This window comes from Oryctolagus cuniculus, chromosome 1 (assembly GCF_051225735.1).
Source record: "Oryctolagus cuniculus isolate XC-2025 breed Fujian yellow rabbit chromosome 1, ASM5122573v1, whole genome shotgun sequence".
Taxonomy (NCBI): Eukaryota; Metazoa; Chordata; class Mammalia; order Lagomorpha; family Leporidae; genus Oryctolagus; species Oryctolagus cuniculus.
In genome coordinates this window covers 87,229,799-87,251,297 of record NC_142867.1, presented here as the reverse complement: position 1 = coordinate 87,251,297, position 21,499 = coordinate 87,229,799, and positions in this window count along the sequence as shown.

Sequence of the window (21,499 nt, the reverse complement as noted above, 5' to 3'; positions counted from 1 at the left end):
TAGTAGTTATGGTACCAGTTGGGAGAGATCAGAGCATTTCTTCAGGCAAATGTAGGGAAACGAAATGTAGTAACATCTAAATTATCAAAGGTTGCTTCACACTATTCCTTTCAGACTTCAGGGTGTCTCTGGGAACATGGAGAAGAATTGGCACTAATGGAATATCTCCTGATTTTTTGGTATTGGCTTAGAAACCCAACAATCATTTCTTGCTAACAGAGAATATTTTGCTTTGGACATCCACAAAATATGGCCCCATAGATTCACCTATGAAGAAAGGGACAAGGTTAACATGAGAGGATCTAAGAGCGAAGGCATTCATGTTGGCATAAAAGACTTGATCCATGATATTGGGATAGCTGCATATGTCTAATACTGCTGATTGCTTCTGAAGGAGAATTTCCCTGGTTAGTGGTTAGTCTTACTTTAAATTATCCTAGAAGTTGTCCAGTTCCAGGGTCCCTTTTGAGTTCAGACCTGTCAAATCCATAAAGCATTGCTGCTATGTGTGTGCTGAGGAGAACTGCATAGGGTCCTTTCTAACAAGTTTCAAGAAAAATCTTTCTGAGAAATTGCCCAAGAACCCAGGTTCTAAATCATGTAAAGTTTAAGTGTGTAGTTAGTGAAAAGCTTATTTTACTTCATGGAAATTGATTCTGACATAATACATTAAAGCCTTACAATGCTTAGTTATATCAGAATTTAAAAAGTATGGAATGGATGGGACTATTGTTAAGGGTATAGGCCATCCAGTAACTATTTCATAAAAGCTCAACCTATGTTTTCCAGTAGGAATGGATCTTATTCCATTAATGCTAGTGTTAATATCTTTCACCATGGCAATTCAATTAGTTCTGTCAACTTTGCAATTTAAATTATAAAGTGCCATTAATCTTTTCACCTTTTTTTTCATGGATAAGGAAAATGATGATGCTGTTGTGTATACAAGTCTGCTTAATTGTTGATATTATTTTTCCGGTAAAAGAAAAAATTCTGTCACTGGAACAGGGGTGCTCCATAAGCGAATGCACCATAAGGGAAGCACATTTTCTAACAATTTTGCAGCTACTGTCACAGCATCTCCCTTTCTACCTGGGAAAGCTAATTGATTACAAGTATATATTTGTACTCTACTGACTATGGCAAATAGATGAAGTCCATTTGTGAATGTGTGAATGTTCCATCAAGTGGAGAGAATTTATTCAGAAGTCTGTCTTCCCAGGATTGAGTTTGTCAGGCTTAATATTCATGATAAATAGTTTAGAAAACTTAAAAAATATCTATCTATCTATCTATGTATTTAATTTGAGAGAGAGAGAGATCTCCCATCTACTGGTTCACACCTCAAAAGTCTGCAATGACTGGCCTGGGCTGGGACAAAATTGGAACCCAAGAATTTAATACAATTATCTCATATGAGTGGCAGGGACCCAAGTTCTTGAGCTATTACCTGCTGCCTCCCAGAGTGTATAACAGGAAGCTAGAATTGGGAGGACTGTGACTTGAGCCTGTACTCTCCCATATGGAATATGGGCATCCAAATATAGTATCCTAACTGCGGGGTGGTTTTGCAACTTTTGAGCAGTTAAGAATCCCCTACAATATTTTCCCATAATTTGAGTCATCTTGCCTGTTCTATAATGCATAGTAGAATGAAAGGCTTTTTAACATCAGAAGCTTCAAAGTCTCAGAGAGAATCAGGTGACTGTCCAAGCTCTCCAGGAGTCTATTCTTTGCATTGTGTATACGTCCTTTTAAATATCAATTTTGCTTTTTTCAAACCAGTTTGGAAACTAGATACTGAGTTTCACTATCTATTAAATATCTATTAAATAAATCCTCATAAAGAAGCTACCTTGGGTCTATTTTTTGAACTTCATTCAGACTGCACATTCTTACTGCTTAAAGCTAATTTGGTGTGAAAAACTGCCAATTTAGACCCGGGTTCAGTTTTATAAATATGAACATAAATCTTAATGGCAATTTGTAATAGCAACATGATAGCAGAAAGAAGCTCATCTACTTGATGTGTCTACTTAAAAATAAGTGTTTTAGAGAGAGATTGAGACAGTAAGAGCTCTCATCTGCTAATTCACTCCAAATATGACTTCAATGCCTGGGTTGTGCTGGGGCTGCAGCTAGGACCTGAGACTGTAATACAAGTTTCCTACATGTTTGACAGGAGCCCAGTTACTTGAGCCATCACCGTTGCCTCAATCTTGCATTAGCAGGAGGCTGGAGTCAGACTGGAGCTGGGAGTTGAATTCCTCCACTCTGATATGGGATGTAAGCATTTTAACTGCTATGCTAAATACCTACTCTCTGATGTCAATCTTTTAAAAAGATGCATTTATTTATTTGAAAGAGAGAGAGATGCATACACACACATACACACACCCAGAGAGAGAGAAGGAGAGGGAGAGGTAGATGGAGAGGAAAAGGGAGAGGAGAGAGATGAGAATCTTCCATCCATTGGTTCACTTCCCAAATGGCTGCACTGTCTGGACCTGGGCCAGGTTAGAGTCAAAAGCTCAGAAATCAATCTGGAAGACAGAGGTCCAATAACTTGGGTCATCCGTCACTGTTTTCCCAGGCACAGTCCAATCCAGGGAACTGGATTTAAAGAGGAGCAGCTAGAACTGAAATTTGTGCTCCCATAGGAGTTCTAGGATTGCTGGCAACAGCTTAACTCACTGCACCACAAAGCTGGCTCAATGTCTATTTTAAAGGGAGTTGATTATTTCTGTTTCCATAGCATGCCAAAATCATGATTGACTCCCAAAGCATGTCTGCTGTCTGTGTAAATATTTGCCAATTTGCCTTCAGTTATGTGGAATGCTTGAGTGAAAACAAAAGGCTTTTGTAAGTTTGGATGACTTAAATTGAGGAGAGACCTCTTTCTTTATTAGCTCAGTTTGGTTGGTAATAAAGGCATAACCTGCCTTGTATACTCCTTATGAGGTTTTGGCATATGACTCATCAACAATAATATCAATTCAGGATTATCCATTGGAGTATACTATAAATGAGGAGTCACTGATTCTCATACTACATTCCAGAGCTATGATCTTCATTGTTATCTGTGATAGAAGTATTAGAAGTAGCAGGGATAAATATGTTGCAGATTTTACATAAGAGATTGGAAGGAGATGAAAGAATTTCATGTTAGTGTATACACTGAAATTTGCTGGGGATGACTGTTCTTCAGTAAACTTTCCATAGCATGTAGAACCTGCAAGAAAAGTTCATGCCCTAACACTACCTCAGATGAGAGCTTTAACAGCTAGATTGATACTGCTATTGCTTTTGAACAGCAAGAATATGCTTGGTAACAGGTAGTAACTGCAGGCTATAAAAGGCAATGGGTCTAGGTTTCCCTCTGTGCTCTTGGGTAAGAGTCTTAGTGCCTGATTTTCACAGTTCTGCATGAAAATTGTGAAAGTTTTAGTTACATTGGAAGTCCCAGAGTGGGGCTGACACTGTGGAGGCTAAGCCTCTGCCCACAGCACTATCAACCCATATGGGCACCAGTTCATGTCCCAACTGCTCCTCTTACAATCCAGCTCTCTGCTTATGGCCTGGGAAAGCAGTGGAAGATGGCTCAAGTGCTTGGGTCCCTGCACCGACATGGGAGACCTGGAAAAAGCTCCTGGCTCCTGGCTTCAGATGGGCCCAGCTCTGGCCATTGCAGCCATTTTGGGAGTGAACCAGCCAATGTAAGACTTTTCTTTGTGTCTCTCCCTCTCTCTGATCATAACTCTACCTCTCAAATAAATAAAATATCAATTTAAAAAAATCCCAGAGCCAAGAGCAGTTGTAAGGGCTGGTTTCATTTGGTTAAAGGCTTGTTCATGAATATTTTCTCAAGGTAAAGGCTCTAATACTACATTCTTAACTCAAACAATGGTCAGAGTATCGTACAAATCCAAGGAAGCTTCTCAGATTTCTTTTAGTTGCTGTTTGGGGAAATTTTTGAATCATTTTTATTCTCCCAAGAGAGAGATAAGTGCCTTCAGCAGACTAGAAGTCATGTCCCCAATACTGGAACATTTTCTTGGAAAACTGAATTTTTCCATCAAAACCTTGTGACATTTATGTGCAATTTCCTATAAAGATAATTCAGTTTTGGAGTACTTTTTAATGGGAGAACATAGAAATGGATCATCAACATACTGAGTGAGAGTAGAATTCCAAGGGAATTATGGGTTTCCAAATGCTGATGCAATGCCTGGGAAAGAATGAGATTCAGTAAATGCTTGTGTCATTACAGTCTAGGTACACTATTGGTTTTTTCAAGTAAATGCAAATAAATCTGACTTTCCTTTTCAACTTGAATGCTAATGAATGTTGAGCCAAGGTTTACTATCATGAGCTATTCTGAATCAGGGTCACACTATTCAGAAAGTATTAGGATACAGAACTATAGGAAAGCTAGGTATCACAGTTTTAGGAATGGCTCATACATCTTGAAGAAATCTCCAATATTGTTCATTTGACTTCTTAACTAGCCATACTAGATTGTTACAATGCTAGCCCATAGGACTATAAGCCTGTACTTAATTAAGTCCTCTATGGCTAGTGAGAGTCCTTAAATTGCTTCAGGCTTTAAAGGCTTTTTGGGTAATTTAGGCAAAGATTTAGAATGAGCTATTTGTAACCTGGTAGGCTCCACACTTCTCATCCTTCATATATAAGTAGAAGAGGCTCATAAACATTCAGATATCTTGGAGAGGTTGGGTTACTACAACCTTAAGTTTCAGCTTTATCAGTTTCTGCCTCCTTGTACCAAATTGCTTGTGCAGTGGATCATATGTGCCCCTTTGGTATGCAGAATAAATATCACCCTAGCAATTACCTCACACTAAAAAGGTATGTTTTTCTATAAATGGTCCCAGTATCATTTGTACTTCTTTTACCTTATTTAAAACCCTCAGTACAGAAATAATTTGCTCACTTACCAACATAGGGTTGGTAGGGTGGCTCCTATTTCTATCAGAATGATGCAAGACTCCCCATTTATCTTTGGTTTCTCCTTTTTTTTTTTTCACCAAGGGTATTATAGGGAGCATTCTGTTAGGGAAACCCTCAAAGCCCTGTAAGTGTTGGTTGCAGTGTTGTGGGCTCCCTCTATGAGGGAAGAACTCTGGTCCAAAAGTGAAAAAGTCTTCTTGGCAAAATTGCATAAAAACGGACAATTTCTTCTCAGGTTCTTGGTAGTAAAGGCAGGTACCATGAGGTACAGTGTTCTTCACCCTAAATTCTTTTGATTGTGATCTAGAGTGATGATGAAGCAGTCCCCTTGATCTGGGTCTCTGCAGTTGTTTTAAGTGGAGGGTCATAAGCTTGTTAATCTTTTGGGTTTTCTCCTATTTTTGAGTCCTCTCAGCTCAGCTAGGGCCACCAATTCCACTGCTCACTAACTCCTGGCCTGATTTATGCTTTCTAATGAAGCTGCTAAATCCAGGACAAAGTTCATTTATAAACAGAGCGGCTAATGCTGTTTAGGTCCCTGTAAAAAACATTCCTTACTGTATTCCAAGCCTGGAGAACTTGACAAACAGCATCTCTAAAGGAATCTTGTAACCTAAATTAGATTCATCTTTCTTTTGCCTACAAGATTATATAATGCACCAATTGGTCCTCTGTGAAAGTCCTCAGGGATAAAAATTTGAGAATTCTCAGAAATTCTTCTAAGCCCTCCTAAGTCTTTCTTGTGAAGGATTTCTAATACTCTCCTCAGAATTTTTCCATCTGTTTTTGCTAATCATTTGTGAACCTCAGGGGGTCCAAATATCATATGTATAAACTAATAAAGGTAATAAATTCTTCTGACCATTCTAAAAGCCTCTGTAAATTTGAGGGGAATTTCTTTAGGAATTGGGAACTTGCTGACAATGACTCTGAGCTATGCCTTAGATTATGGGGTAAAAGGGTTTATAGCAGGCAGACCTGGCTGTGCTGAAGTCTCAACTTATAAGGCATCTGTCTACATTCCTTTGATATTTTTCCCCCAAAGGGAAATGGTGATTGAACAAAAAGATTAGTGAAACAAGAATAATTAGTTAAAGGTAGATAAAGAAAAGGAGCAGTCAGGGTTTGTTCAGGCTAAGTGCAATTCTCCTTCATCATGTACTTAGTCGGTTGCTTAAGATCTTAAGGTAAATGAAACAGAAAATGATGGAACTAAAAGGATATTGAGAAAAATCCATAATTCTTATAAAAGATTTAAGTATTCTAAACCTGCAAGGATATGTATACTTTAACAACACTAGCAATCAACTTGATGTGCTTGATATTGTTGAACCAGAATAAATTGGCTTGAAACAGTCTATGTACTTGAATGGTGAGTTTGACTCAAAGGAACCTGAAAATGTGGTGAACTACCGTCTAGCTTCATGTGCAAGTACACTCTTAGGCTAATAGTATACTCTTGTATCTAAGCAACCGAGCTTCAGCCAGTCACAGCTACTGAACCCTTAGTCAATCTCGGGCTGAAAGCTGCTACATTGTACCCATATAAGGCAAACACAAAATTCCATCCATCAGATAATCTCTTATGCCATTTCAAGTCTTTCTGGTTATAAAAATAGGTCCCCATATAGTAAGGGGGTAGGGACATTTGGAACCATCTTTGGTCTGGAATATTATTTGGTTCTAAAACATTTTTCTCACTCTCCTCCTCCTCATTGTCTTCTGCTGCATTTCAGCATTCTTTCATAAGGAGAATTCTGAGTAAATTATTTTTAACTATATTATAGCAATGACATAGCAGAAAGCATTTCCTTCTCTAGGTCACTGGTAGGAATTTAGGTAAACCTGGCTATAACACAAAATTACAGAGAATCAGAATTGTATGCTGGTGGTTAATATCCTTATTTAGGTGAAGGAACTGAACCTCAGAAAGGAAAATGATGTGACCAGGGTCCCAGAGAAAACCAGTTAGGTGCTTTCAGGGAGGAACATGGTTTAAATATTTCAACATGACGAAATTTAGAGGTTGCTGGTTCTGAGACGAATTCTATTAACTGATATTCTTAAATACATTTTTATATTGAATCCCACTAGGTGGTACATTTAGACCGGGAACTGGCAAACGTACAGGTGTCAGAAACAATTTTCTCCTGTTCCCCATTTCTTAAAAAAAAAAAAAAGATTCCTAGACTCCTATGCAAACATGTTCAGGAAGTTGTTGCTTTCAGGAAGAGTTCTTGCTGTGTGTTTACTATTTATATTGGACACTTATTTAATCATCACCATTAACTGTACTTAATTCTATGGTGTAAAATGTATATTGCAGACATGTCGATAGCATATCTACAAAGGTGTTGTACTGTTGGGGTGGGCAGGTGGTGGCTGAGAGGGGAATGGTGAACTGTAGTATCAGACAGCCTTGACAGAAATCAGACTGTTGATATCTTATGATGATGTGTTGTTCCTTCGAGTTAATCTCTGGGACAAGTGCCAGAAAAATAAATGAGAACCAGAGACCAAATTAAATGTTGCCTGATCATTATGTCAAAGACAAAAGCAGAAAGATAAAAATCTCAAAGCCAAATAGACCCATGACAAAGGGGAAATAATGGCAGCTGTAACCATAGTTTGGAACTAAGAAGTGGAACAAATGAGGCTGAACTTGCTGACCATCTGTTCAAAAGCAAAGAGAGCCTCAGAAAATGCACTAATCTTATGATCTGGTGATGGTTCTTTGATATCTTTGTTCAGTTCCTTATTAGCAGGGTGACCTTGGAAAGGTAACCTGTTCTTTCTGAATTTCCGTCTTCTCATCTGTTAAATGGAGGTGATGATACCCTTGCTTTCGAGGATCAGCACGTATTAGTTCTCAAACAGCTTTATTCAGTCTACCGACTGCCTCTCATTATTAGTGGCCAACTTTCAGCTTCAGTGACTTTTCCAGATTCCCTACCTTTGCTAGACCCCAAGCATTGCTGTTATCCCTTAGCAGAAAAACGTAGGCCAATACATTTGCAAGATTCTTACTGATCCTTCCCCTGCCCGTGGATGATCTGGAAAAATTATTTATCTTCTCTTGGCCTCTGTTTACCTGAATTCATAAGGTAGTTTCGAAGATTCAAAGATTTTACTATGAGGTCAGGTACATAATAGGTTTTTTTTTGTTTTGTTTTGTTTTACCAAATCTTATCATTGTTGCTGTTAACATTACCAGTAGTACATTTTAAACATTTAACAACATGTACAAATAAACAAGTATATTGAGTATACCCCAAAAATTTGTTTAATGCGTCAATGAGGAAAACAGTTGGATGGAAAAGGATTCTCACAGAGGTTTGTACTGTTTATGAGGGGAAGAATGCTGAAATCAGGTTAAGGTATGCACAAATCTGTTAGTGTCCTAGGAGTTCAATAAAATGGGAGCCTCTGAAATGATCTTAACTGACCATTTTTTTTTTATTTTTATCATCACAGGACAAAGATGCCTGAGAACTTATAAACCTTCCACAAGTTAACACTTAACATTAGAGATGGAACCCTAATTGATAATAAATATTAACTTAAGCTACACCACAGCCCTAGAGAATCAGATGACTCGCAACCAGGTCGTCAGAAAGTGCTCTGATCTGATTATGTAACAGCTGGCCAGGGTTTTGCCTTGTTACCAAGGTTTGAATAATTATTTTTGTTTTCAGTTCCATAAAAAATATTGGTCAGCCTGAGACCTTGGTCTTCAGGGACCTGGACTTTGATAGTCAAGCTAAAATTTCTCACTCTCAGAGCCAGTGTCACCAAATGAAATCACCACAAACATCACTGGGTTCGCAACTTGTGAGGACGTTGGGAAATGACGAAGGGAAAAGGGTAATAGGAGCCTTGAACAGGTTTAACTTTCGCCTGTGCAGTAGCGTGTAAACATAAATAATGTTCCTACCTGACCAAGGTATTCCTTCATCCTCAGCTGGCACCCGTGCCTCACTTCCTGTCTGCTTTTTGGATCCTTTCATTTCCCTTTCTTCGTTATCTCCCTTGCTAATCTTCCCCTCTGTCTTTCCAGATCTTTATGTTTACATCAAGCAGTTTTTCCTCCTGTTTTATGACCCTTCTCTCTTAAAGTCATTGAAAGCAAGAGAAATCTGTTTTATTTCCACTCTTCTCTGAGTCCTTTCCATACTTTGCTTTTATGGACCTGTCACCAGCTGTTTTCTTTGGTTGTCAATGCGCGGGCCCTTTATTCCTCAGTTCCTTCCCTTGAGCCATTTCACACATGCTTACAAGAGGAACAAAGGAGATATCAAACTCTTAAAATAAATCAGTGTCTATTTTAGAAGCAACTTTGGTCATTCTGTAATTCGGGGGGCCATTGTGGTCACATTTATTAAATTAAATAAATAATTTAAATTACTTTGTGACAGTGGTACTTACATAGACTTTAAAACAAAAGCTTTTCCATAGGAATGCCTCGCTCATATAAGTATTTTTACTTCAGTATTTTCCTCCTGTCTTTGTCTCATGATACACATTTCTTTCAGAATTGCATTCACCATGTACTTACATTTAACTATCTCTTTATATAAATTTGAAGCCCATGGTATAGATATAGTAAGGAATAGACAAAAGTTGACAATCTAAGTCCTGGGACTATGGTGACCTTTTGATGTGACAAAGGCCAGCCCTCAGATAGCTGACTCCCTTCCTATAGAAGTTGCCATAGTATTTCTGTTTTTTTTTTTGTTTTTTTTTTTGTTTTTTTTTGTTTTTTTTTTTGGTGCCATAGTATTTCGACTGCCTTGCTCTGCACACATTGTCAACTGGACACAGTTCTGCCTTCCACAAGTGGACATAAGTAATGGACTTGTTTTCTAATTCATTTGGAGCAGAAAGACAGATAGTTAACAGAGGGCATTCTAACAAATGAACAAAGAACCCCCCACCAGTCAGTGTGAGTGAAAAGCAGTACATGTTGCATACCCATAGTACAATCAGATTCAAGTTCTGCCACTTGCTTGTTTAGTAACCTCAAGCAAATCATTTAAGTTCCCTAGGCTTTAGTTTCTTCTACATAATGAAGATGTTATTGAAGATATTAATCACTATTTTCAAGGGCCAATTAAGATATTATATATTACATATTCTCTGAAATAGGATAGAGGTTATCACATAAATTAAGAAAATGTTAAAAATCTTATACCATCATTTCTTTTTGTGTTCATCAAGAACGCATGGAGGAAAAGAAATGTCAAGGTCTGCTATGGTTTTTTTTTTTTTTTTTTTTTTTTGACAGGCAGAGTTAGACAGTGAGAGAGACAGAGAGAAAGGTCTTTCCCCCAAACAGCCGTTGTGGCTGGCACGCTGCGGCCAGCGCACCGCGCTGATCTGAAGGCAGGAGCCAGGTGCTTCTCCTGGTTTCCCATGTGGGTACAGGGCCCAAGGACTTGGGCCATCCTCCACTGCACTCCCTGGCCACAGCAGAGAGCTGGCCTGGAAGAGGAGCAACCGGGACAAAATCTTCCACCCTGACTGGGACTGGAACCCAGGGTGTCGGCGCCGCAGGCGGAGGATTAGCCTATTGAGCCATGGCGCCGGCCAATGGGTCTTTTTTGATCATAATCCCCTCTAACTCACAAATGGATATCTGCTGGGCAAATGGGAGTAATTAAACCAGTAAGTAATTTTTAAAAAAATGTGTTGCTGATAAAAGAATAGATGGATGTATCAGTAGGGCAGCATGAAGTTCATAAATAGCCTATAATTAAAGAGAAGCATATTGCATATTGTGTGATAAACACAAGCATTTCAGAACAGTGGACATTTGGATGAAAGTATACCCATGTATGATGTATACTACTTTCACATTTTCTGCCAGCATGATTTAAAGAAGGGCCCTGAATTTTGTTTTAAAAGTAAATTATAGGCCGGCGCCGTGGCTCAATAGGCTAATCCTCCACCTAGCGGCGCCGGCACACCGGGTTCTAGTCCCAGTTGGGGCGCCGGATTCTGTCCCGGTTGCCCCTCTTCCAGGCCAGCTCTCTGCTATGGCCAGGGAGTGCAGTGGAGGATGGCCCAGGTGCTTGGGCCCTGCACCCCATGGGAGACCAGGAAAAGCACCTGGCTCCTGGCTCCTGCCAGGATCAGCGCGGTGCGCCGGCTGCAGCGGCGGCCATTGGAGGGTGAACCAACGGCAAAAGGAAGACCTTTCTCTCTGTCTCTCTCTCTCACTGTCCACTCTGCCTGTCAAAAAAAAAAAAAAAAAAAAAAAAAAAAAAAAAAAGTAAATTATATAAAACAGCAAACTGAATGTTCTTCTCAAATCCTCGATATAGTCATAAAAAACAATACTGTGATGTATCCATGATGATGCTTAAAAATTGAAAGAAAGCTATAAGAAATAGAAATTTAAAACAATTTGTGGAGGGTAGAAAGAAATGGGATCTGATTAAGAAAACCTAGAATATTCAGATATTTGAGGAAGAGCAGCAGCAAAACGAAAGGGATACTAGAATTGAAGGCAAAAATCAGAGTCAATGACACAGGAAACAAAAGAGAGATTTAAGAACATTCCAAGCTATCATTCTTAGAGACACTTAAGAGAATATTGACACCTCAAAAAAAAAAAAAAAAAAAACACCAGCTATGCATCAGAATCAGCCCTTAAGACATTCGGATCTGGCTAAAAAGCCCATGAGAGTTTCACAGGCATGGAAAGCCAAGACACTCTGGCAAAAAAATGACCTAAATAAAAGATCTCGGTGAGTGAGATCCCAGTGGAAAGAATGGGCCATCAAAGAAGGAGGTACCTTTCTCTGAAGGGAGGCGAGAACTTCCATTTTGACTATGACCTTGACTAAATAAGATTGGAGTTTATGAACTCAAAAGGCTTCCACAGCCTTGGCAGCTCATGACAAGAGCTGTGGGTGATTACTGACATCATAAATAAGAGTGTCAATTGTTAAATCAACAACAGGAGTCACCGTGCACCTACTCCTCATGAAGGATCTATGTCCTTAATATGTTGCACTATGGGAATTAACAGTAAAACTACCACTCAGACAGTACCTTATACTTTATGTGTTTGTATGGGTGCAAACTGTTGAAATCTTTCCTTAGTATATACTAAGTTGATCTTCTGTCTATAAAGATAATTGAAAATGAATCTTGATGTGAATGGGATGGAAGAGGGAGTGGGAGATGGGATGGTTGCGGGTGGGAGGGAGGTTATGGGGGGAAAAGTTGCTATAATTCAAAAGTTGTACTTTTGAAATTTATATGTATTAAATAAAAGTTGAAAAAAAGAACAGGTATACAATGAAGAAGAAAGAAGATTGCTAGGTTCCCTTCCTCCAATGCAAGCTTGAAGACCAAACTTATATAATCTCAAAAGATGAAGATAATGTAATCTCCAAAATGTAAACAGAGGCCAAAAGAAAAACAAACTGAAACTATGGAAGAACAATTGGAAACAAGGAGCTCAGATCCAGAAGTTGATACCTACTGATAGATGTTCCTGAGAATAGATTGGTAGTTAGAGTGGCAGCATGGAGTTCAGCAACTGACTTGCAATTACATGAAAATTTGTTACTTAAAGATGGTATTTAAATCAGTGGGCATCCAGGGGCACAGGATTCAGTAGCCTCTGGGAGGGTTGTCAGAACCCCTCTCTACTTCCAAATATTTGATGGAAGTAGAATTGATGTGGACGAATTAGAAGCTACTCTAACAAAATTTCAAATTTGCAGATTCTCATGTTTATTGCCTCCCATCCTAAAAGTGTACTTCACATTCCAATGGAAAGGAAAAATGAAGCAAACTGCAAAGGGAGGTATAAATTCTTGTCTAGCAGGGCTGAGCAGGGAAAAAATAAAGAGTTTGGGGGAGTTTTTCCAGTCGTCTCTGCTGTCCTGCTCCACTAATGATAGGTAGTTGCTGTGTTACAAAACTGCAGAATAAGAACTATGACTTAAATCTCATTAGTTTCCAGTTTTTATATTTCCTTGAGATGGCTCTGGCTATGTGAATAACCCTCAGACAACTTACATAAGCTTGCTTAAAGAGAAGTGCAGAGTTATGGAGTGCGAAATCAAAGAAAAGGACATAAGTGGCCTCAACCACTTTGAGGGCTAAGAACAGAAAAGAAACATTGGTTTTGTGTCTTACGTATTTCATGCACTTTGGGAGAAGAGAGTGGGAGGATGTCAGGGTGCTCAGTCAAGGAACTAGATCCTGCTGGTTACTCAAACTAGCACATGTAGTTTCTTCGTGGTAATTTTTTAAAGTGTGTTTGATTTTTCAAACTTTGATATAAATGCATTCTGGATCCTCAAATGGCTACCTGAGTAAAACCTTGCAATTTCTATGTTGGAGTTGGAGTTTGTGTTTACAATTTTATTGGCCCCAAGTGGAAAGGAAAAGAACAGAGGAAAAAATGTATTAGTGAAGGCCAAGAGCATCATAATGCATGCTGTGAACAAAGGATTCATAGTAACTTAAATAAACAACTGTGTGGGAACATTAAGTTCTCCTAGTGGGGAGTAGCACAGACTGCCAAACTGAAAAGATGCCTGCTCTGGCAATCTGTGCCATAGTCAGGAGTCAAGAATGATGTTTATTTCAACAAAGTAACTTCACCTGTCACATGAAATTACCAGAGATAATTTGAATAACATTGGTTCTTTAAGTTATTGTTGTGTGAGTATAAGGAATTCATGCCACAGTTTATATTTGAACATATTTAAACAGCATTGTAATGAAAATAATTAAGAGTCATAGACTCTTGTTTTTTGTTAGCCAGGGCATACACATTAAATTTCGTCTTGGGGTGGGTGTTTGGCTCAGCAGCCGAATAATTGCTTTGGACATCTGCATGCCATATCAGAGTGCCTAGATTTGAATCCTTGTTCTACTTCTGATCCCAGCTTCCTGCTAATACAGTCCCAGGGAGGCAGCGAATGATAGCCCAGGTTGTTGGGTTCCTGCCAGCCACATGGGAAGTTCCAATTGAGTTCTGGGATCCTGGTTTCAGCATGTCCCTATTGTGTCATTTGGAGAGTAAGTCAATGGATTGGAGATCTCTAGCTGTCTGTCTGTCTTTCAAATAAAATAACTCCACTCTCACTGATAGTAGTGGTTCCTTCAGGTCACGAGGCCTACTGCATGTGGCTGAACTGAAGTGGGAACAAGGGCTCATGTTAGTTGGCCTTCCTGTTTCTTCATGGCACAAGACCCTCCTGGTTCTCTCTTTTGTTTACTTATCATGAAGATTATGGGGCCAGTATTCTGACACAGCCCTTTAGCTGCTGCCTGTGATGCTGGCGTCCCATGCCAAAGTGCTGATTGGGGTCCTGGATGTTCCATTTCTGATCCAGCTACCTGCTTATGAGCCTGGAAAGCAGAAGAAGATGGCCTGAGTGCTTGAACCCTTGCCTCCTGTGTGTGAGAGCAGGATGGAATTACAGGCTCCAGGCTTCAGCCTGGCCCAGCCCCAATCAGTGCAGTCATTTGGGAGCGTGACCAGAAGATGGAAGATCTTTCTGTCTTCTTCCCCCTTTCTCTCTTCCTCTCTTTCTGGAACTCTTTTAAAGATTTATTTATATACTTGAAAGGCAGAGTTACACAGTGAGAGGGCATCAGCAGAGAGCTAGATTGGAAGTAGCATAGCTGGGGCTCAAACCATAACTCCAATACAGGATGCCAACATTTCAGGTGGAGGTACCTGGTGTACCATAATGCCAGCCCCCTCCTCTTTTAAACTGCTCTTTTTCATGCTTCAACTTTCTATTCAAAAATAAGTTTTTCTTTCCTTGGTATTTACTTAGTTTTGCATAACCTCAGGAGAAAGGAGAACAAGATATTTTCCAAGAATAGGGCTTGATGTTTCTTCTGAGAAAGGCCTTTAGTGGCATCTAGTTTATAGGTAGTTTAAAGTAAGGGAGCACAAGTGGAACTTAGACACTATCCCAGAGAGTTCTGGAAACCTCTGAAATAATCTCAGCCATTCTCTGGGCAAAACAAGTAATCCTGTGGAAATTATGGCCATCCCTACCCAAGTTACAGTTGGCAAAATCCTCACCTTTCAACTCAAAGAGCCCAAGACTCCTGGGGGCTCTTATGGGATAACTGTTAAGCTGGTGGAAAGCTGGCACACAGATCAAATGAACCTAGAAAGACAATGAACTTATGATGGAACAGAACCACCTTGAGCAGAGTGTTCCTGGTTGCTGATTAGTGCATTGTCTCCCTAGAATGAAATTGTGCTCAAGAGATCACTTGGTGAACGGATAATCCAAATCATGGGTGCTAGCATGGTTATCAGTCTAGGCAGATCAGAACCCGACGGACAGATACTGCTACCTGTATGCAGACCTGTCACATAGACTTACTCTTCCTGAGCCAAGGAATCTCTTTTGGATACAGCCAGCATTTGCTTTTCTGTCATTTTTAAAAACAAGATTTTCTTTCAAATAGCCCTTTTCTGATTGGTGTATGTTTCTTTGGATATGCTAGTAACCCTAAATCTCCTTAGAATCAGGGCTTGCCAGGCTGTGTCTTAGTTTTTATTGCAACTTTATACATCACCTGAGCCACAGTGTATTGATTTTGTCTTTCTCTCAGAAGGTGGTCATCTTAGTCCAACCTTTGCTGCTACAACGGAAATTTTGAGACTGGAAAATTTATAATACTTATAGTTCTGAAGGCTGAGAAGTCCACGGTCAAGACACTGGTATCCTCTGAGTGAGAGTGGAGGGGAGAGCCAAACGCCTCCTTTTATAATCAACCCATTCCTGCAATAAAGACATCAACCATTCCCTCTGCCCGCAAGGCCTAATCACCTCTCATTCGGTTCCGTCTTCCAGCACTGTTGCACTGGACATTGTTTCCAACACATTCCAACCATTGTAGTGATCTTGTCCATTTTGATTCTCATGTTCCGACTTCTCACTGTTGCTTCAAAATGCTACTTCTTTCTTTTACCTTGTGATGAATGAAAAGAGGTAAAGCTACCATTAACGTTCTAAAGATCAATGATATCCCGAGTTTCCACCAGGAAGAACTAGGGGCTGTGGTCTGGTGGGAGTGCGAGTTGGAGGACTCTACTGAATCTGCTTTTGGAGAACAAGTACACTGCTTTTACCCAAGAAGTACATTCACCTAGTGGTGACTTGAAGCTGGATTTACATAGTAATCATGTTTTCACTTGGGTTAGAAGTTTATTTACAGTGATTTGGGTAATGGGACTGATGAAGACTGGATATTTCTGCCTTTCTTTGCCACTCCTTGGTTGCCACTCAGTGTGTGGTTTAGCTGTATTTGCAATGTTCCTGGAGATGGAGTTAATTAACTGGCACTTTCCCAGCAACTTCAAATTACTCATTTCACTTTTTCATTTATAGACATCAATTTGCACCTGTGTGTATTTTATGCCTTACTTCTGTAAGTCTGTAAATCACTAACTTTGTCAGCAGAAGGAAAACTCATTTCTGACAATATCCTCTTTGCAGAAGGTAAACAAGCTTTTCTCTTTGCACAATTTCATTTTAAACCCGTGCTATGCAGCTAATAACCATATCAATTAACTCACAGAACTGCAACCAGTTACTGGTTACCCCAGGTCCTTTTTGAATTCTGATAACAAGATCAAATAATAAGGGGAATGACGTGAACAAAGAAGTAAATTACAAGTCTGTGAGCACATGTGCATCTGAATTTATGTATACTCTCTTTAATTATACTCAAAAGCCAATATAAATTATACCATCCACTGTGTGGATGGCCCATGGCTTTTCTCCAACCCGTTAATTTGCTATATGAATTCCTATCGCTGTTGCAACACATTGCCACAAATCTAGTGGCTTAAAATAATACAAATTTATTATCTAATAATTCTGAAGGTCAGAAATCCAAAGTGAGTCTCAGTGGGATAACATCAGTTTTTGGCAGGGCCATGCTCCCCCTGGAGATTGTTAATGGTGAATCAGTTTCTTTGTCTTCTGGAAGCTGCCTACATTCTTTGGCTGATGTCCCTCCTCCTCCAACATCAGCAGCATTGCACAGAAATCTTTCTAATGCTGTCATCTTTGTCTCCTCCTCCTTTGAAAGGCTCTCATGATTACATTGAGTTTCCCTAGGTAATCTAGAATAATCTGGCTATTTCAAAGTCAACTGACTAGCAGTCTTAATTCTATCGACAACCCTTCATTCCCTGTGTTCCATGTAACCTTACATATTTTGCATATTCTGGAAATTTCAACACAGACATCTTTTGGAGATATGGGCATTATTGTGCCTGTACTACAGGGGAAGTCAAAGCAATCTGTAAATTATCAGTATGGGTATTCTTACTTCCACATTCTTTAACCTAAATAAGGATTGTGTCAATGAAGATCTCATCAATGTGTGATAAGCTTGCTTGAATTCTCCCACTGAAGTTTCTGCCATGGTAAGCTCCATAGTAACATGCCTTCCCGTGAAAGTCAGCTCTTTTCTGTGTTTGATCTGGGCATCACTGAAAAAAATCTCCTTGTCATTCCTTATTTTTCATCCCTTATAGACCTATCATAAATACATGGAATTTCTACCATTAGTTACTTCTCTGGGTCAGGAAACTGTCTTCATTGACTCTTTCAAAATTAAATATGAATCTTTGTTGCCCATAATCTGATATAATTAAAGCCTCGGCATCTATTAATATATCAGAGAAATTAGATGGTTACTTGATAAATTGCAGGGCAGAAAAATTTCAAATCTTGGACATTGGTTTGGGAGGGCTGCAGGAAGACCTGTTTATTCATAAATTCAAGAAATAGTGCTTATTCTGTGTAGTAACTAGGTAACACTCTGGGGTTTCTAAAGCAGCAAAGTACCCAGTTGCTTCTGAAGGGATACTTACCTGGTTGCCATGAAGGTCAATATATTTATTTTTACTGTGTTTTAAGCCCTAGCTCCTTCACTCGGAACAAGGCTTTTCCACAGTTACACAGAACCTTGAATCTTGGTTTTAGACTTGCCACATAGTGGCTTGCCTGGTTCAAGTGGAAACAGTATAGGGGCACATTAGCTTATATCAGAAACATGCTAAGCCACTGTTGTGTAAGCCACACAAATTATTATAATTATTTTGCTAGTATTTTATTTGGAACATTTTATTTTATTGATATGCAGACAATGTGGACATAGTGCTGTGTATTATAGGACATTTAGCAACATCCCTGGTCTCTGCTCATTAGATGCTAGTACACCTCCTAAGTTGTGATAAAAATGTCTCTAGAAATGGTCAGATGTCCCTAGGAGGCAAAATCACTCCAGTTGAGAAACACTGATGTTAGGGCTGGCGCCACGGCTCACTCGGCTAATCCGCCTGCGGCAACATCACCCCGGGTTCTAGACCCAGTTGGGGCGTTGGATTCTGTCCCGGTTGCTCCTCTTCCAGTCCAGCTCTCTGCTGTGGCCCGGGAGGGCAGGGGAGGATGGCCCAAGTGCTTGGGCCCTGCACTCACATGGGAGACCAGGAGGAAGCACCTGGCTCCTGGCTTCGGATCAGCGCAGCACTGGCCGTAGCGGCCATTTGGAGGGTGAATCAATGGAAAAGGAAGATCTTTCTCTCTGTCTCTCTCTCTCACTAACTCTGCCTGTCAAAAAAAAAAAAAAAAAGAAACACTCATGTTTAACATAAAAATAGACATATTCATAAGTCACAAGTGTACAGTCCAATTATTAATGAAGCCAATATACTCCATTCATATCAACACAAAAGGTAATATTAGAACCCGAGTCTCTACTATTAATCCCTGTGAGTTATTCCCTCACCAAAAGATAATCACTATTCAGACTTCTATTACCTTAGGTTAGCTTCTACAATATTTGATCTGTGAGCGTCATACTTTGCACTGCACAGTGTAATAGTTTCTTTATTTTCATTGCTTTGTGTTATTCTGTTGTAGTCATACCACTATGTAATTATTGTACTTTTGAGAAACATTTGAATGGCTTCCATTTTTGTTATTATGAATAATGCTGCTAGGAAATTCATGTACATGCCTTTTGGGGCATTTCTGATGCATATATATATCAAAGTGAGGTTACTGGGATTTGTGACATAGAGTTTCACCTTTGGTGGACACTCAAAGTTTTTCAAAATGGTGCTACCAAATTTATCCCCAACAGTAGCACTTGAGATTCTACCTGATCTGTCATTGCCGATTACTTGATATTTCCTTAAAATTTTTTTAGCATTCAGTTGTACATACAAGTCTTATTGCATTGTGATTTTTATTTAATGTTCTCAAATAATACAGTTGTTGGCCATTTTCATATCTTCTTAGTGGAAAAGGACATACTTGAATCTTCTGTTTATTTCTGTGATTGCGTAGAAAATGGTATCATCAGATTGTGATTATCAATCTTCTTTGTCTTGGGCATTTTTAAAAATTTTATTTAAGTTATACAAGTTTCAAGTATTTTATATATACAGATTTAGGAGCATAGTGGCAGTTCCCCCCCCTCACTTCCCCTCCCAGCCATGTTCCAACCCTTCATATTCCTCCCCCTCGGATTCCCCCTCTTAATTTTTTACAGTGATCTATTTTTAGTGTACTTAGTGATCATATAGTTAACCCTACACTAAGAATTTAACAAATAGCTTGAAGAGAAAAAAACAAAACAAAACACTGTTCCTCAATGGGAGAGGCAAAGGCTATTTATTGTTTATAAATCATCAATTCTCAAAATATCTATGTCACTCCAATACATTACATTTCAGGTACTCTATTAGTTACCTCGGATCAGGGAAAACATATGATATCCGTATTTTGGGGACTGGCTTATTTCAGTAAGCATAACGGTTTCCAGTTGCAACCATCTTGTTGCAAAAGACAGGATTTCATTTCTTTTTTTAAATCTGAGCATTACTCCATAGTGTATATATACCATAATTTCTTTATCCAGTCAACAGTTGATTGGACATCTGAGTTGATTCCATATCTTAGCTGTTGTGAATTGTGCTGCAATGAACATGGGGATACAGATAACTCTTTCATATACTGAAATTTCCAGGAGTGGGATGGATGGCTGGACCATATGGTAGGTCTATATTCAGATTTCTGAGATATCTCCATACTATCTTCCATAGTGGCTGCACCAGGTTACATTTTCACCAACAGTGGATCAGAGTATCTTTTTCCCCACATTCTTACCAGCATTTGTTGTTTGTTGACTTCTGTATGAGAGCCATTCTAACTGGAGTGAGGTGAAACCTCATTGTAGTTTTGATTTGCATTTCCCTAATGGTTAGTGAATCTGAGCATTTTCCAAAGTGTCTGTTGGCCATTTGAATTTCCTCTCTTGAAAAATGTCTTTTCAAGTCCTTTGCCCATTTATTAACTGATTGTTTTGTTGTTGAATTTCTTGAGCTCTTTATAGATTCTGGATGTTTATCAGGTATATAGTTTGCAAATATTTTCTCCCATTCTGTCAGTTGACTTTTCACTTTGCTTAGTATTTTTTTTGTAGTGCAGAAGCTTCTCAACTTGATGTAGTCCCATTTTTCAATTTTGGCTTTGATTGCCTGTGCCTCTGGGGACTTTTCCAAAAAGTCTTTGCCGATGCCAATGTCTTACAGAGTTTTCCCAGTGTTCTCTAATGATTTGAATATATTGGGTCATAGATTTAGTCTTTGATACATTTTGGGTGTGTTTTTGTGTAAGGTATAAGGTAGGGGGCTGGTTTCATACTTCTGTCCATGGAGATCCATTTTCCCCAGCATCATTTATTAAAGAGACTGTTCTTGCTCCAGGGATTGATTTTAGCTCCCTTTTCAACTTCTATTTAATAAATATAAATTTCCAAAGTACAGCTTTTGGATTACAGTCGCTTCCCCCCAAAAAAAACTTCCCTCCCACCTGCAACTCTCCCATTTCATTCACATAAAGATTCATTTTCAATTATCTTTATATACAGAAGATCAATTTAGCATATATTAAGTAAAGATTTCAACAGTTTGCACCCACACAAAAGCACAAAGTATAAAAGTTCTGTTTGAGTACTAGTTATAGCATTAATTTACATTGTACAACACATTAAGGAGAGAGATCCTACATGGGGAATAAGTGCACAGTGACTCCTGTTGATTTAACAATTGACGCTCTTGTTTATGGCATCAGTAATCATCCTAGGCTCTTGTCATGGGTTACCAAGACTATGGAAGCCTTTTGAGTTCGCCAACTCCAATCTTATTTAGACAAGGTCATAGTCAAAGTGGAAGTTCTCTCCTCCCTTCAGAGAGAGGTACCTCCTTCTTTGATGACCCATTCTTTTCACTGGGATCTCACTCACAGAAATCTTTCATTTAGGTTTTTGTTGTTGTTGTTGTTGTTGTTTCTTGTTTTGTTTTTGTTTGTTTGTTTGTTTTGCCAGGGTGTCTTGGCTTTCCATGCCTGAAATACTCTCATAGGCTCTTCAGCCAGATCCGAATGCCTTAAGGGCTTATTCTGAGACCAGAGTGCTGTTTAGGACATCTGCCATTCTATGAGTCTGCTGT